The sequence below is a fragment of the Hyperolius riggenbachi genome, chromosome 3, assembly GCF_040937935.1.
Source record: "Hyperolius riggenbachi isolate aHypRig1 chromosome 3, aHypRig1.pri, whole genome shotgun sequence".
NCBI lineage: Eukaryota > Metazoa > Chordata > Amphibia > Anura > Hyperoliidae > Hyperolius > Hyperolius riggenbachi.
The window spans coordinates 161,076,879-161,094,043 of record NC_090648.1 but is presented as its reverse complement, the minus strand read 5'-3'; the positions used below and the strand labels follow the sequence as shown (position 1 = coordinate 161,094,043).

The 17,165-nt window shown below is 43.3% G+C and overlaps 1 protein-coding gene across 3 annotated transcripts in view; it reads right to left on the bottom strand.

The window, feature by feature from the left end:
• AGBL1 (AGBL carboxypeptidase 1) overlaps positions 1–17,165 on the bottom strand; it is an 830,430-nt gene that overhangs the window by 449,038 nt on the left and 364,227 nt on the right. The gene's annotated exons all lie outside the window — the stretch shown is intronic.

Sequence of the window (17,165 nt, the reverse complement as noted above, 5' to 3'; positions counted from 1 at the left end):
GAGCGTGAACAGGAACAGGTACAGGGGGAAGAGTTGTGGGATCAATTCTCATCAGAACAAGATGTTTCCTCAACACCTGCGTCAGCACAGAGGGGGAAGGAAGAGGAGGAGGAAGAATCTTGTGGGGAAGACGAGTCAGACTCAGATGATGAGGAAGGTGTTTTTTTGGAGAAGAAGGAGGAGGTGGCAGAAGGACAACCGCAGCAGGCATCGCAGGGGGCTTGTGCAGCTCAACATTCCCGTGGTATTGTTCGTGGCTGGGGGGAGGAGGAGAACTTACCTGCCGTCAATGAGGAAGAGCAAGAGGAGATGGATAGTATGTCTGGATCCAGATTTGTGCAGATGGCATGTTTCATGCTGTCCAGCCTGTTGAGGGACCTCCGTATAAAAAAAAATCAAGGGGAATGAGCTGTACTGTGTGGCCAAGCTACTAGACCCTTGGTATAGGCACAAAGTGGCGGAGATGTTTCCAAATCACCAGAAGGCAGAAAGGATGCAGCACTTGCAGAACGAGCTGGCAACTATGCTTTACAGTGTGTTTAAGGGTGATGTCACAGCACAACGGAATAAAGGTGCCACTGCCAGTAATCCTTCTCCCATGTCCACTTAGGCAAGGACAGGACGCCCTAGCGATTTCTTGGTGTTGTCGGACATTCTTTAGTCCAATGCCTTACCTTAGCCCTTCCGGATCCACCCTCCACCAATGCCTGGACCAGCAGGTAGCCGACTACCTGGCCTTAAGTGTAGATGTAGACACTGTGAGCAGCAATGAACCCTTAGACTACTGGGTGCATAGGCTTGACTTGTGGCCAGAGCTGTCATAATTTGCCATCCAACTTCTGTCTTACCTTGCCTCATGCGTCCTGTCAGAAAGGACCTTCGGCGCAGCTGGAGGCATTGTCACTGAGAAGAGAAGTCGCCTAAGTTAAAAAAGTGTTCAGTACCTCACCTTTATCAAAATGAATGAGGCATGGATCCCAGAGGGCTACTGCCCGCCCGAAGACTAAGTGAGTACCCACACACAGCATCTCTGCTTGCACGCCGTGTGACTGCCTGCCCCATGACTAAGTCGCTCCTCACACAGCATCTCTACCTGCAGGCCGCTTGACTGCCTTCTCCGTCACCACCAACAGGGTCCAGGACTCCAGGCGGATTCCTGAATTTTTAAGGCTGCTGCTAGCAGCGGCCGCTAACAAAAGCAATATCAATTTTTTCTGGTGTGTGTACATGCCTGCCTAATTTTCCTGGCTGCACTGCAGCTGCAACAACAAAACAAAAGGCATGTACATGTGTCAATTCCCCTTCTTGATCGTTACCTTGCCACGGTGAAGGGGCTTGCGTATCACAATGAAGCAATGTCCGCTGGCTATATGAGTGTCTCGGAGTGGGGGGGGGGGGGCACACCCAAGATAATAAGGTCATTGCTTCATTGTGGACAAACCAAATTTGATCAGCTGGACAGTCACTGTTGTTCTGTCATTGAGCTACCTCAGCCCGGCGACCATTTGGGCTTGAAAACCGCCATGGCCTGCATTCGGGCCATGGTGCGCACCAGTCCAGCATGGCCGTCACTACACAAACAGCTGTGTGCGGTGCGTTACACAGTGAGTTTGGTCTGTCAGTGTGAAGCAGTACTCTAATTACACTCCCTGATTGATGTATACACATGCAAGATGTTTTAAAGCACTTTAGGCCTCCAATTTAGCATGCAATGTGATTTCTGCCCTTAAAACACTGCTGTGCGTCAAATCCAGATTTTTCCCCGAGACTTTTGGCTTGTATCCCACTCCCCCATCCAAAAACTCAGATGTTAGACCCCTTGAAACATCTTTTCCATTAATTTTGTGGCCAGCATAAATGTTTCTGATTTTCGAAGTTTGTCTCCCCATTGAAGTCTATTGCGGTTCGCGGAAGTTTGTGCGAACTGAACTTTTTGCGGAGGTTCGCGTTTGAGGTTCGTGAACCGAAAATTGGAGGTTCGAGACATTTCTATTCTGATATATTTTGGTGTTATGACTTAAGAATTGGAGGCCTAAAATGCTTGAAAAAAAATGTACTGCTTTTGACTCATATATCCAGACAGAAATGCACCGCCAGGGAGGTTAAAATAGTGTACATCGGTTATACCTTATTCCAGTACATCCTGTGGTTTAGCCTAGGCCAATAAAAGCCATTTTATTCATAAGAGCTAGACTTTGCATAGCAATCAGGTCAGTCTTTAGATGCTTTAGTATAACGCTAAGTAATACGTTTCCTGCACTTACGGTACGTAAGCCATTGATGTTGCCTTCTTCACCTCTTTATAAAAAATTATATTTTCCGGACTATAATTATTATACTCAGGCTACAGTATTTTCTAAGTCACTCACCTATAAAAGTATACCGGTCAGGATCTTTAATAAGCCTACATTCTTGTTACAGAAAAGTGATTAGGAAAGCATTATAATTAGATGATAAGGACTAAAGCAAGGCATTTTTAGAGCAAGTTAATTTGATAGCCTCCATAGTTCTCTGTTGAAGGATGGACATCCAATATTAGGGCTTTTTCACACTATTATCACTTTGAGCTTTTTTTAAGCGCTAGCATTTTTTAAAAGTGCTTTAAAAGCACTTGTGTAATGAATTTCAGTGTGAGTGTTCTTACATGAGCATTGAGCTTCTTTTCCAAATTGCAAAAGCGACCAGCATAATTTTCTGAGGGTTTGCGCTTCCATGAAAGGTATAGGGAAATCACAAAGTGCTTTAAAAGTGCTTGGAGAAGTGATTTTGTGAGCGCCTTTCATTATAAATTGCATTAAAGATATTAAGTTCCAGGGTAAAGAGTTCAGTTCCTGATTGTCTGCAAATAGAAAAGCTCAAATTGCAAAACCAAAGCACTTACAAAAAACACAAAAAGCTCAAAAAATGCTGGTAGAATCACTTCAAAAACATTCACAAAAGCGATTGCGCTTGCGATTTATAAATTCTACTAAGCCCTACTGTGATAGCCCAACATTGGGTATTAACTGAAAATATTCTGAGGTTTCCCACTAACACACGTTTTTCCATTAATTCACTGCAGTTTGCTTTGAACCAATGTATTTTAAAACACTGGAACAGATTTATAAAACCAGTGCAATGAAGCAAAATTGGACCAGTTAGTGAAAGACTATCCTTGCACAACTTCTGATGAATCTGCCAACTTTCCATAAAAAAGGTCCAACAACAAATATGAAAGCGACTGGTGTCTTAAATTTACACAAAGGTACTAATTAGTTCAGAGTTACACAGGAAACTGGAGTAAGTATGGCGCAGTTTCCCAGAGCAACTAAATAAGGTGCATATTGTTGTTTGTAACAAAGATATGAATGAAGTAACCTTAGGTAAATTAAAAAAAGGGTAGGTACTTACTTCAGTAGTGGGTTTCCTCCTCCAGACTGGGCATGTGTGAGTGAGTTTCACACATGCCCAGTCCAGATGCATTTGTTCACGGCCGGGAGTGTTGCCAGAATATAAAGAAAGACTCCGGTCTCGAGCAGTAGATTACTCTACTCTACCCGGATCCAGTGGGCCTCTGGACGATACATAAATTTCCAACTAATGAGTTAAGTATTTGAATTTTGTTTTTTAAATCACTTCAGGTCTACGTTAATAATTTTCATTTATCACACCACATACATTGGCCAATAAGGATCTTTGAATATACAGTACATGTAAAAAAGTACGTAAGCAAGCTCGTTGCTAACCGGTTTTCTTCATTCCCTCATAACGTATTGCTGCCATTACTGTAGGCCTGTTATAAACCTGTATGAATTTGTTGCACAAAGTGAAAAAAACTCCTTTAAATGATGTCAAGACAGTGCCTAGGCATGTGTATATAACAAATGAACTTTTTAAGACCTTTTTCAGAAGCCCCTGCATTGCTCAGCTGTCATCTCCTCTTCTGTTTCAATTTGTCAGATAATTACTACCATGCATAAAATAAGATCATGTCTGTTCTAAATGAAATTATATATTAAAAAAAAACTTCATGTTGAAGCTAAGAACATTTAAAGCTCTACCAAGAGTACAATATCGAGTTTTTACATTGTGGAATCTTTTTTTAATGTGATGCATCTGGGAAAAGAACACTTAAAATATTTCTTCCTTTGGCAGCGGATTCATATCATTATACGACATCCATTATTGATGTTTATGGAGATAGAAAAGCAGCCTTATACTTGTTTAATGAATAGCCTAAATTCAAGAAATATAAATTGATGCCAAGGCTGCTTGTGTTTCCAGAAGGTAAAGCGGCAAGATCAAACTGTTTCTTACACCGGAATCAATTAAACAGAGGACAGGAATTTCTAATGGCTTCTCCACAGGAGGAACTATCATTGTTCAACTGGTGTCAGCCAAAAAGAAATTCCCTTTGTAAATTATGCCTTGGTTCCTGCCGTACATTTCAAGGAGCTATGTGGAAACAAAGTGACAGGACGTTGCATGCTTAGAATGTTACCAGAGAACTGTGCAGTTAAAATGCTTGTAAATAAAACAAATGGAAATAAATGCTACCCAAGTTGTACAAACAGTAAAATATACAGCAGAGCTGTTATCAATAAATAGGTAACAAAGCCATTAGCCTTAAAGTGAATTTAAGCTCTAACTCCCATTCGGTATAAACATGTGTTTGTGCCTCGCACTTTTTATTGTTTGTTTGTTTTTAAGTTAAAGCAAACCTAAAGTTAAAATAAACTTATGAGATCAGTAATTGTATGTGAAGTAGCTGACAACAGAAATATTTAACATTATCATTTAAAGTTTCAGCTCTCTTTTGTTTTCAGATATGAATCCTCACCCATGTAAAATTAATTTGCTTCTGTTTACTCTTCAGAAGAGGAAATGTTGCATTCGCCATGGTGTCCAACAGCTTCATTTTCGTATTACTCTATTTACTCTTGCAATGCAATGTGATGCAAAAAAACATATAGACACAAGCATGTGTCTATGTTTTTTTGCATCACATTGTTCAAATAAGGTTTAATACTACTTATTCTTATGTTTATCTCACTGTGTCACATGTCAGTTCAGGTATGCTTTAAGGTTATCAATGATTTTCATTTTAATTCGATTGTATTATATTATAAACCAGGTAGCAAATTTCTAAAACCAACAGCACACATAAACTGCACTTATTTTCCAGTCTGGCATTTGTACTTTTGTTTTTCAGCTCATGCAACCCATGTATATCCTTTTATTTATTTTTTTCACAAAGCAAGAGGCCATGTTAGTTATTTTGAACACTTTAATCCCTTGCCTAGCTGCATCATAGATACTCCCAAGTTGACACATTGTATTAACCATTTAACCCAACAGGCTATTTTACCCTTCCTGCCAAAAGCCATTTCCACCTGTCAGCGTTCCTATTTATTTGGCCATAACTTTTATCACTGCTTATCCCATCTAAATTAGCTATATCTTGTTGTTATTTTTTCACCACAAATTAAGCTTTTTGGGGTGATATTTGTTTTTAGTAGAGATGGCCCGAAAAGTTGGACCGCAAACTTATTTGTGCGAACCTCGAACTATATGCGAGTTCGATCTGCCCCCTACACTACATCATTAGGGTCAACTTTGACCCTCTACATCACAGTCAACAGACACAGGGTAGCCAATCTGGCTACACTCCCTCCTGGAGTCCCCCCCCCTTATAAAATGTAGGCAGCGTCAGCCTTTTCACTCACTCGTGTGGCAGCAGTAAATAGAGAAGGGAGAGAACCTGCCGACATAGGGAAAGCTTAGTTAGGCATGTTAGGGTGCTCCTTCTTGCTGATACTTATTGCTAAAAAACACTCCTTATCTTCAACAGCTCTTTTGAGAGCTAATGCTGTTCTTGTGATCTATTTTTTGTGTGTGTGTGTGTCCCACAGACACTTGTGTTGCATATACAGCCCTGTCAGTCAGTCGCAGCTGCTGGATAGAGATGGCCCGAACCTCAGATTTTCAGTTCGCGACCCGGGTTCGCTAACTTTCGCGAACCGCAATAGACTTCAATGGGAAGATGAACTTTGATAACTAGAAACACTTATCCTGGCCCCAAAAGTGATGGAAAAGATGTTTCAAGGGGTCTAACACCTGGAGGGGGGCATGGCGGAGTGGGATAGATACCAAAAGTCCCGGGGATTTGAAGCAAAACAGCGTTTTAAGGGCAGAAATCACATTGAATGCTAAATTGCAGGCCTAAAGTACTTTAAAACATCTTGCGTGTTTATACATCAATCAGGGAGTGTAATTAGAATACTGCTTCACACTCACACAACAAACTCACTGTGTAATGCACCGCAAAAAGCTGTTTGTGTAGTGACGGCCGTGCTGGACTGGTGCGCACCGTGCCGAGAGTGCAGGGTGTGGCGGTTTTCCAGCCCATATGGTCGCCGGGCTGTGGTCGACCAATGATAGAACAACAGTGACTGTCCAGCTGATCAAATTTGGTCTGTCCACAATGAAGCAACGACCTTATTATCTTGGGTGCCCCCCCCCCCCGAGACACTCACATAGCCGACGGTCATTCTTTCATTGTGATACGCAAGCCCCTTCACCGCAGCAAGGTAATGATCACGAAGGGGAATTGGCACATGTACATGTCTTTTGTTTTGTTGTTGCAGCTGCAGTGCAGCCAGAAAAATTAGGCAGGCTTGTACATGCACCAGAAAAATTAGTATAGCGGCCACTGCTAGCAGCAGCTTAAAAAATTCAGGAATCCGCCTGGAGTCCTGGACCTTGTTGGCGGTGGTGGAGAAGGCAGTCAAGCGGCCTGCGGGCAGAGGTGCTGTGTGAGGAGCAACTTAGTCTTGGGGCAGTCAGTCACACGGCGTGTAGGCAGAGATGCTGTGTGTGGAAAGTAACTTAGTCTTTGGGCAAACCTGAGCGTGCTTTCCAGACCAGACATCTGTGGTCAGATGGACCCCTGACCCAACGCTGTGTGCCAGCGATGTCATCACTTGCCTTTCAACATCACGATAATGTTTAGGTATCGACTTTTTTGAGAAAAAATTGCGGCCTGGTATCTTACACTGCGGTGTGTGGCTTAGCTTTTGTGTGCTGCTTTTCCTCAGGTGGTCATCCCATTGCAGTTTGTGCTTTGTAATCATGTGCCTTCGTAAGGTATTTGTCCCTACGTGTGTTTTGGTCTTTCCATGGCTCAGTTTTTGGTGGCAGAGAGTACAGATGGCATTGCTCTCATCTGAGGCAGACAAACAAAAAAATGTCCACACCGCTGGGCCCTGGGTGATGGCACTTTGGTGGTGGCGGCCAACTGAGTGTTAAGTGGGGTGCCAGAATCAGAGCAGGAAGAGGAAGATATGTCACGCTTCCGTGCGGAAGCTGAGAAAGATGAGGTGTTCTGTGTTAAATAGTCAACTACGTCCTGACAATATTGGGGGTTGATGGCACTTTCCATTCTTCTGAACACTGTACTTTCGTCGAGGGCAGCACGAAATCACGACAGCGCGACCTCAAACAGACCTGCCAGGTGGCCTGCCTCTGCCTTTTATTTTGTCCATATTGGGGGGATGAAGTGAAAGGTATGCACTGACTTGACTAATACAATGTGCCGTCACACAGGTGCAGTTAACAGGTATGCACGGAGTGGTATATCCCACTGCGTGTACTCACGTTGGTAGGTGAGTGCACTGAACACAACAGGTAGGTATATGCAGTGATGGGTATTACAATGTGCACCTGTCACACACAGACAGGTACCGGACAGGCACAGTGACACTGTGTGCGCCCACGTAGGTAGGTGGGTGCACTGTGATCAACAGGCAGGTAGGTATACGCAGTGATGGGTATTACAATGCGCACCTGTCACACACAGTCAGGTACCGGACAGGCACAGTGACACTGCACACGCTCACGTAGGTAGGTGGGTGCACTGTGAACAACAGGTAGGTATATGCAGTGATGGGTATTACAATGTGCACCTGTTACACATACAGGTAGTCACTGAATGTGCTGGGCCTGGCAGTGGCACACACAATAGGAATTACCAAGGCTGTCTATGCAACACAAGTGTCAAAGTCACACACACACACAAAATTGGATCACAAGAACAAGATTAGCTCTCAAAAGAGCTGTTGAGGGGTGCTTTTTTAGCAATAAGAATCAGCAAGGAGCAAGCTAACAAGCCTGCAAGAGCCTAACTAAGCTTTCCCTATGAGAGTCTGCAGCAGCTTTCCCTTCTCTAATTACTGCAGGTACACGAGTGAGTCCAATGCCTGACGCTGCCTGCCTTTTATAAAGGGGGGAGTGGCTCCAGGAGGGAGTGTGGCCTGATTGGCTACAATGTGCCTGCTGACTGTGATGTAGAGGGTCAAAGTTGACCCTAATGATGTAGTATAGGAAGCAAATCAAACCGCCATAAAGTTCGCGTTCGTGGGCAAACGCAAAGCACCGTAATTCACAGGGAACTGTTCACCGGCGAACCGTTTGGGCCATCTCTACTGCTGGGCCTTGGCCCCTTGGTAATTCCTACTGTGCCACTGCCAGGCCCAGCCCATTCAGTGACTACCTGTGTGTGTGACAACTGCACATTTGTAATACCAATCACTGCATACCCACCTGTTCAGTGCACCTACCTACCTACGTGAGCACACACAGTGTTATATACCAGTCAGTCTCTGCACCTGTTCACGGTACCTGTGTGTGTGACAGCTGCACATTGTATTGATACCAGTCACTGCATACCTGTTCACTGCACCTGTGTGATTGCACATTGGATTAGTCAAGTCAGTGCATACCTTTCACATGGACAAAACAAAAGGCAGAGGCAGGCAACCTGGCAGGTCTGTTCGAGGTCATGCTGTCGTGATTTCATGCTGCCCTCGACCAAAGTACAGTGTTCAGAAGAAGGCACGTGCCATAAATTTTTTTGTGTGTCTGCCTCAAATGAGAGCAATGCCATCTGTACTCTGCCACCAAAAATTGAGCCGTGGAAAGACCAAGACCCACATAGGGACAACTTCCTTATAAAGGCACATGATGACAAAGCACAAACTGCAATGGGATGACCACCTGAGGAAAAGCAGCACACAAAAGCAAAGCCACACACCGCAGTGGAAGATACCAGGCCGCAATTATTTCTCAAAAAAGCTGATATCCAAACTGTACCGTGATGTTGAAAGGCAAGTGGTGTCATCTCTGGCACACAGCATTGGGTCAAGGGTCCACGTGGCCATCTGACCACGTGCTCCCATCTGACCACGTGGTCTGCAAAGCACGGTCAGGCCTGCCCGAAGACTAAGTCAGTCCTCACACACAGCATCTCTGCCTCCACGCCGTGTGACTGTCTGCCCCAAGACTAAGTCGTTCCCCACACAGCAACTCTGCCTGCAGGCCACTTGACTGCCTTCTCTGCCACCACCAACAGGATCCAGGACTCCAGGCAGATTCCTGAATTTTTAAGGCGCTATAATGATTTTTCTGGTGCGTGTACATGCCTGCCTAATTTCTCTGGCTGCACTGCAGCTGCAACAACAAATGAACAAAACAAAAGGCATGTACATGTGTCAATTCCCCTTCCTTATCATTACCTTGCCACGGTGAAGGGGCTTGAGTATCACAATGAAGCAATGACCGACGGCTATATGAGTGTCGGGGGGGGGGCACACCCAAGATAATAAGGTCGTTGCTTCATTGTGGACAGACAAAATTCAATCAGCTGGACAGTCACTGTTCTGTCATTAAAGGGACCCCGAGCAGATGCATATCATTTTAAAGTTCTCTTTCTCCTTTTTCCAATGATATATAAACCGCCGCCCTACGCCTTTAATTGCCGCGGCCGCGATTTCAATTGCGAAAATAGAGAAAACTAAAAGGCGTAGAGCGACGATTTAGGTGTCGCCAGAAAGAGGAGAAAGAGAGCTTTAAAATGATATCCATCTTTCCATAGTTACTTGTATTACACAAGATGACACTTTCCCCAGTGTCAGCAACTCCATTCAGCAGAATGGAGCTGCTGACTTTAGGAAAAAGTCGCCCTGTGTAATACAATGTAAATATGGAAAGATGGATATCATTTTAAAGCTCTCTTTCTCTTCTTTATGGGGACACCTAAATCGTCGCCCTACGCCTTTTAGTTTTCTCTATTTTCGCGATTGAAATTGCGGCCGCGCCATTTCAATCGTGAAAATAGTGAAAACTAAAAGGTGTAGGGCATCGTTTTATATATCATTGGAAAGAGGAGAAAGAGAGCTTTAAAATAATATGCATCTTTGCATAGTTTCTGCACTGCTCGGAGTCTTTTTAAGCTACCTCAACTCGGCGACCATATGGGCTGGAAAGCCGCTATCGCCTGCACTCTGGCCATGGTGCGCAGCAGTCCAGCATGGCCGTCACTACACAAACAGCTGTTTGCGGTGCGTTACACAGTGAGTTTGGTCTGTCAGTGTGAACCAGTACACTAATTACAATACCTTATTGATGTATACACATGCAAGATCTTTTAAAGCACTTTAGGCCTTCAATTTAGCATGCAATGTGATTTCTGCCCTTAAAACGCTGCAGTGCGTCCAAACCAGATTTTTCTCCAGGACTTTTGGCGTATATCCTACTCCACCATGCAAAAACTCAGAAGTTAGACCCCTTGAAACATCTTTTCCATCACTTTTGTGGCCAGCATAAATGTTTCTAGTTTTTGAAGTTTGCCTCCTCATTGAAGTCTATTGCGGTTCGAAAAGTTTGCGTGAACCGAACTTTTTGCGGAGGTTTGCGTTCGAGGTTCGCGAACCAAAAATCGGAGGCTCGAGCCATCTCTAGTGTTTAGTAATTACTTTATTTTCTATGCATTTTAAAGGAAAAAAACAAGAAAAAATACACAATTTCTCTGAATCCATCCCCTATAGTTTTAAAACAAACAATGACACTGTAGATAAAGCCCACATATTTTTTTGTTGTTGTTGTTGTTGTTGTTGTTGTTTTTCATTGTACTCTATCAATGATTACAGACCCTTATTTTCAAAAATAACTGTGGTACACCCTCATGGCATACATACTTAAAAAGCCGAGTCCCTATTTATGCAGTTTATGCATTCTCTTTTCAATTCTGTCACTTTTGTTTTTTTTTCCATAGAAGCGTTTTATTTTGGTACAGAGTATAGAGAAACAACATTTATTTTTGCTTTTGATTCAGTTTGTCATTAAAAAGAATTCACATGACATAGGCCTTAGCCCTAAAACATCCCACATACTATTATTTTGCTTATCACTAGGGATGCTCGGAAAATTCCGCGGAATTATGAATTCCGTGATTCCGGCCGGAATTAGGTTAATTCCGATTCCGGTAGTCAAATCGGAATTCCTATACCTCTCAAACGGAATTCCGCGGAAATTTTATAATTCCGACGGAATTTTCCAGAATAACACAAAAATCTCTCCTCCTCCTCCTCCTCCTCCCACACTAGGACTTAGTGTGTAGTAGGTATCTGTCTTACCCTCTAGACCATGACCCACACTACATGCTAAAGCTGGCGGTAGCATAAACCATACTTCCATTATGATCAATTCGATAGAAAAAGTAGCATGATTAAGGATTTTTACTTTTTGAAAAGCATGCTTATATACCATAGCTGGGATTTGAACCCAGGACCTAGTGTGTAGTAGGTATCTGTCTTAACCTCTAGACCATGACCCACACTACATGCTAAAGCTGGCGGTAGCATAAACCATACTTCCATTATGATCAATTCGATAGAAAAAGTAGCATGATTAAGGATTTTTACTTTTTGAAAAGCATGCTTATATACCACAGCTGGGATTTGAACCCAGGACCTAGTGTGTAGTAGGTATCTGTCTTACCCTCTAGACCAGGGGTCCCCAAACATTTTGGGTTGAGGGCCGGGTCAACATACTTCAGACCGCTGGTGGGCCGGAGTAAACATAAAATGATGTAGACGTCTTTGCGGACCAGACAGTGAAGCATACCCAGGTGACAATCTGCAAGCCAATTGGACAGCAGTGTCACCTGATGTGGAATTTGATTGGAAACCAGCAAAATTTCTGCTTTCTGGCTTCCATGTGGATGGGGGGTGCTGCACTGCTATTCCATATGTGGACCACCAATATTTAAAGATGTAGCTGACTGCATTTATAAGCAATACATTTTCTGTGTGGGGGGCCGGTAAGAAAGCCTTAGGGGGCCACATTCGGCCCGCGGGCCTTAGTTTGAGGACCACTGCTCTAGACCATCAACCACACTCAGGGCCAGGCTTTAGCATGTAGTGTGGTCAGAGGTGGGACAAGGTCCTTCAGCACCCAAGGCTGAGACAGCAAAGTGCGCCCCCCCATCCCTCCCACCCCAGCTGTCACACACTGATTGCTATTACACTAAGAGGTACCCCAGGGCCCCCCCCACCCCCAACACCTTAATCTCTACTTATCTGGCTTGCAGTCGCTGCCATGTATCACCTTTTCTTATTTCTTTCTGCTTCAAACACAATTGGGAATGACAGCTGATTGAATTGTGCACCCCCTCCTACACTGCGCCCTGAGGCTGCAGCCTCTCCAGCCTCAGCCTTACTAGTGGGTAAGACAGATACCTACTACCATGCAGTGTGGTTCATGGTCTAGAGGGTAAGACAGATACCTACTACACACTAGGTCCTGGGTTCAAATCCCAGCTATGGTATATAAGCATGCTTTTCAAAAAGTACAAATCCTTAATCAGAGAGAGAGAGATTGAGATTTTTCTGACGGAATAACGTATAAGTCGAAAGAGAGAGAGAGAGAGAGAGATTGAGATTTTTCTGACGGAATTCCGTATAAGTCGGAATTCCGCGGAACTGTGCCGGTATACCGTCGGAATGGAACGGTAACGGAATTTCTATATGATGGAATGCGGAATTGTGTCGGAAACGGAAATCGGCTATTCCGACCATGCCTGATACACCATATACATAATCAGATAGATTTTTGGGCACACAGCAGACTGTTAACCACGAGTAGCACCAATGGCTTTTTCAAGGCCATGTTTTTCTTTATGTTGGTTTGAGTTTGTCCCTACCTATGTTTTATGTGACTTGAGTCTATGCTTTAAAAACAGCAAAATGTATTCTACAGCTCTTTGGTCTGTTCTCATCTTGACGTGACACCAGGGACTGTTGTCTCAGTGTGGATTGATCTCAAAATCAACACCTTCCTCTTGTCTTTGTACTTCAGCTCAAGGAACTTGTCACATCTAAGGCCATATGACTTTCCTCCATTACATTTTTTATACACCAGTTGTTGTGGGAAGCCTAAATGGGTTGCCCTCACAATCCCACATGCGCCAATCTGGGCTGAGTGCAAAAATTTGAATAAAGCTATGCTTGGGTAGAAATTGTGCACATACGGGTGGTAGCCTTGATGGAGAAATGGATTGATGAACTCCACGCCAATTTCCCACTGGTATTTATATATTGTGGGCACTCAAATAGCGGTAAAATTCTGTCTTTGTAAATTGTGAAGGTGTACAGGACGGTGGATGGTGGCTGCCTCCTCTGCAGGATACAACCTGCCTGCCATAATCGACAAAGACAATAGACAGGTAGATCAAAAAGTAAGGCGAAAAATAGGAAAAGCTGTTTTGTTTGTTTTTTAAAGTGACTTTTTTGGGGGGGGGGGTTAATGAAAAGAATAGAAGAATATGGATAGAAATGTGAAAATAAGGGTAGATAGAGAGGGTAGAAAGGGAGAAAGTACTGAAAAGTGTGGATCAGAAAGACCCCAAGGGTGCAATGGCTAAGGAAAGGGAGGATCAGGGGTTAATGGGCAGGTATGGGGTTAATTGGATAGGTATGGGGGAGGGAAAATGTATTAATAAATAGATAAAAGCCTACCACTTTGCTAAGTCAGTTTCTCTTCCAGATCCTGTCAGAACAGAATACCAGTTGACATCAATCTGTGGTGATAGAACAACTGGGCAAGGGAAAAACACTTTCATTTGCTTACATTTTTGGAGAATGCACATTGTTACTGGTTGTAGTTCTGTGCATCTTCCCTAGAAGGCTCAGATTGGCTGAGGGGAACACATGTTCTTGTACACCAATCACTGACCTGTAACCTGTGCGCCAACAATGGGGGCATATGCGCACGCGCACCTGCCTCTGATTAATAGGACACACCGGTACATCCTTGTAGCATCAAACTGAATGTTTTTATGCATCCAATTTGAGATAACTGGTTTAGGTCATGATAAAGGGGCTGTGTGATCATATTTCGAATCAAGGTATGCAGCTGGAACAAACATGTGGCGTTATTCTTGGAAATATATAAAGCTAAACTGAAGAGGCAAAGAAAAGGACCTGTACAGCTTTCAATGTTGTCAGACTAAAATCAATAAGCAAATTAGCTAATGTAATAGCTTTCACTCCTACACCTAGTTTCTGAGAAGAAAACTCATGGGTTATAGTACACAATACCAAAGAAAGACAAAGATAAGGCAGGTCAGCATGGCTAGTTAAAATTTGAGAATATAATGTCCTTTATTACAATTGATGTACCAAATAGATAAAATTAGATTAAAAAAAAAAACTAAATCTAGTAGTGGAGCACAACAAAAAAGCAAACAGTTCTCACTCTGATACATGCCAGCAACCACTACAGGAAACAACAAGCAAGTGGAGATGGCTAGCCTAACTCTGTAATAAATAGAAATTGCACGAACTGTTTGCCCGGCGAATAGTTCCCGGCTAACAAGGGGTGTTCACATTTGCCCCCTCAGGCAAACACATGGCGTGTTCGATGCGCCCCCTATACATTATAATGGAGCCAAACTTTTACCCCTCACCCCAGAGTCAGCAGACACATGGCAGCCAATCAGCTATCGCTCCCGCCTGGACCGCCCCTCCACCTATCAGAAAGCCAGCACAGAAGCCATTTTGCAGCCTGTGTTTGGCTTCTGTGCTAAGCAGATCAGGGAGAGTGTGCTGCTGACAGCAAGAGCATTAGATAGGGCTGTGTTCTGTGTCCACATTGCAGATCCTTGCTGCTATCACATTGTCCTGAACAGCTAAGTCCTTCTTAGGGCTTGTACATTGTTTTTTTTCTTGCTATTGTATTGGTGCTCTGTGTCCAGTGCACAAGTTAGTTGTTGGAAACAGGTCTGTTGGTCCTAGTAGTGCACTGACCATAACCCAATAATCCTTCACCACCACTACTGGCATCTAGTATCCACTACTGCTCCCTTTATAAGGACTTAGTGCAGAATCAGTGTTTTTTTGGTCACTTAACTGTCAATGAACTACCTCAGCCTTACCATAGGTGCTGGAAAACCACGATCACCTGCACTCAAACAAACGTGCGCACAAGCACGGCAACCACTACACACCACTACACAAAAACTGCCACCAAGAGGACTAACATTTATGTCCTGGAGGTATCAACTAGTAAGAACAATGATTTGCTCACCTGACATTATTACAACAGCACTTTACGGGTTTTTTGCGGTTACGTCTGTCAGTACGAACCGGGCCTAGCCCTTACACTACCTTATTGCCGTGTATGCACGCCGGATGTTTTAAAGCTCTTAATTCCACAAAGTTAGGAATGCCCTTTAGAGATTAAAACATGACTCTGCATACGTAATTTTTGGTGGGACTTTTGAATGGATCTACCTCCAGCATGCCTGGGTCCAGGTGTTAGGCCCCTTGAAAAAACTTTTCCCTCACTTTTGTGGCAAGAAACAGTCCCTAAAGGTTTTAAAATTCGCCTTCCCTTTGAAGTCTATGGTGGTTCGACCAGATTCGCCTGTTCGTGAACTTTTGGGAAAATTCGCTTTCTAAGTTCACAAACCGAAAATTTGGTGCTCTGGCCTTTAGTAGTAAAGAACTGTAAGGCAACACTGTCTCAAAACCTGCAGAGGCTACATAAGTTTCAAGTAAGATCAGCAGCTGGCCAGCAACAAAGGATATCAGTTGTTTAAAGCAGGATAATCAGCCATAAAATAAAATTCCATTGCCCACTTCTCTGTGTTGATTATGTAGTCTACATCCTGACCATGCATTGCAAGCATTCCAATGTAATCATAAACGTGCCTTCAGTAAGAAATTTTATCTTAGTCAGCCTGGCTCTTTTCTCGTACATTGCCGGGGAGAGGGAAGCTTGTTATCTTCCCTTCTTCCCCTCCCACATTCCTGCTCCTTGCTGAGTGGCTGAAGGCAGTTCAGCATGATGCGAAGCTGGGAAGGGGAACAGAAGCTAAATCACCTCACCTCTCTGCAAAAGCTGCTAAAATCCGATCTATGTTTTGCTAACGTGTTTACAAAGCAAACTAGGTATGACAGTGCAGTTCCTAGTACAGAGCTCAGTGGTGAGGAGGGCTGGAAATGCATACACCATTTCAGGCACAGGAGAAAAAAAGAATAAGGGAGGAAATGACACCAGGATTGGCTTCAGCCAGATGCAGGACAGATGGAAAATGCCTGGAACACTTTTTTTTTTATTTACTATATAAAATTCAATGAAATCAAGATGTGGACAGTACAATACATATGTTTTGTAAGTAGAACAAGTATTTATCTACTTATATATGTGTTTTTTTCTGGGATAAAATGGCTGATCCTGTTGCTTTAACAACTCAGTGCAAAGTAGCAGAGTTAAACAAAATCTACCTCTCCAAAGTAAACCAGCTACGAACTCACAAGTCCTGGGCAAAGTACAGGATAGGGTCTCCGTAGATAGTAGTACTATGGCATTACTGTTTCTGTGACAGTCTCCTCTAAAAGACCCCATACTCTACTTTGGATTTGTGAGTACACAGAAATCAAGTCTTAGATTGTTTCCAACCAATCACCATCACTTAAAACTGACCTTGCGTGCTTTTGAAAGCCAATATTTATCAGAAAGTTTAAAAAAGGCCTTGTACTGTACTTTCCATTTCAGTTGGATATCAGTTGTAATGTGATCAATATTTACTGAAGCTATAATTCTATGGGATTAATAAATCGCACTTTATAATATACTAGCTAAGCATACAACACGATTGGTTCCAGTGTTTGATGGTTACATTCTGCATTAACAGACTAGTATTTGCCAAGGAGCATCACTCTTCTGAACACATTGCCATCTGCATAAATGTTAGCGTAAAATTACATTGTCCTTATCACACATGGGGCTAATTCGCAAAGCTTTTTGTTGAATTCTCTCACCTTACTTATTAACTCACAAGTTAT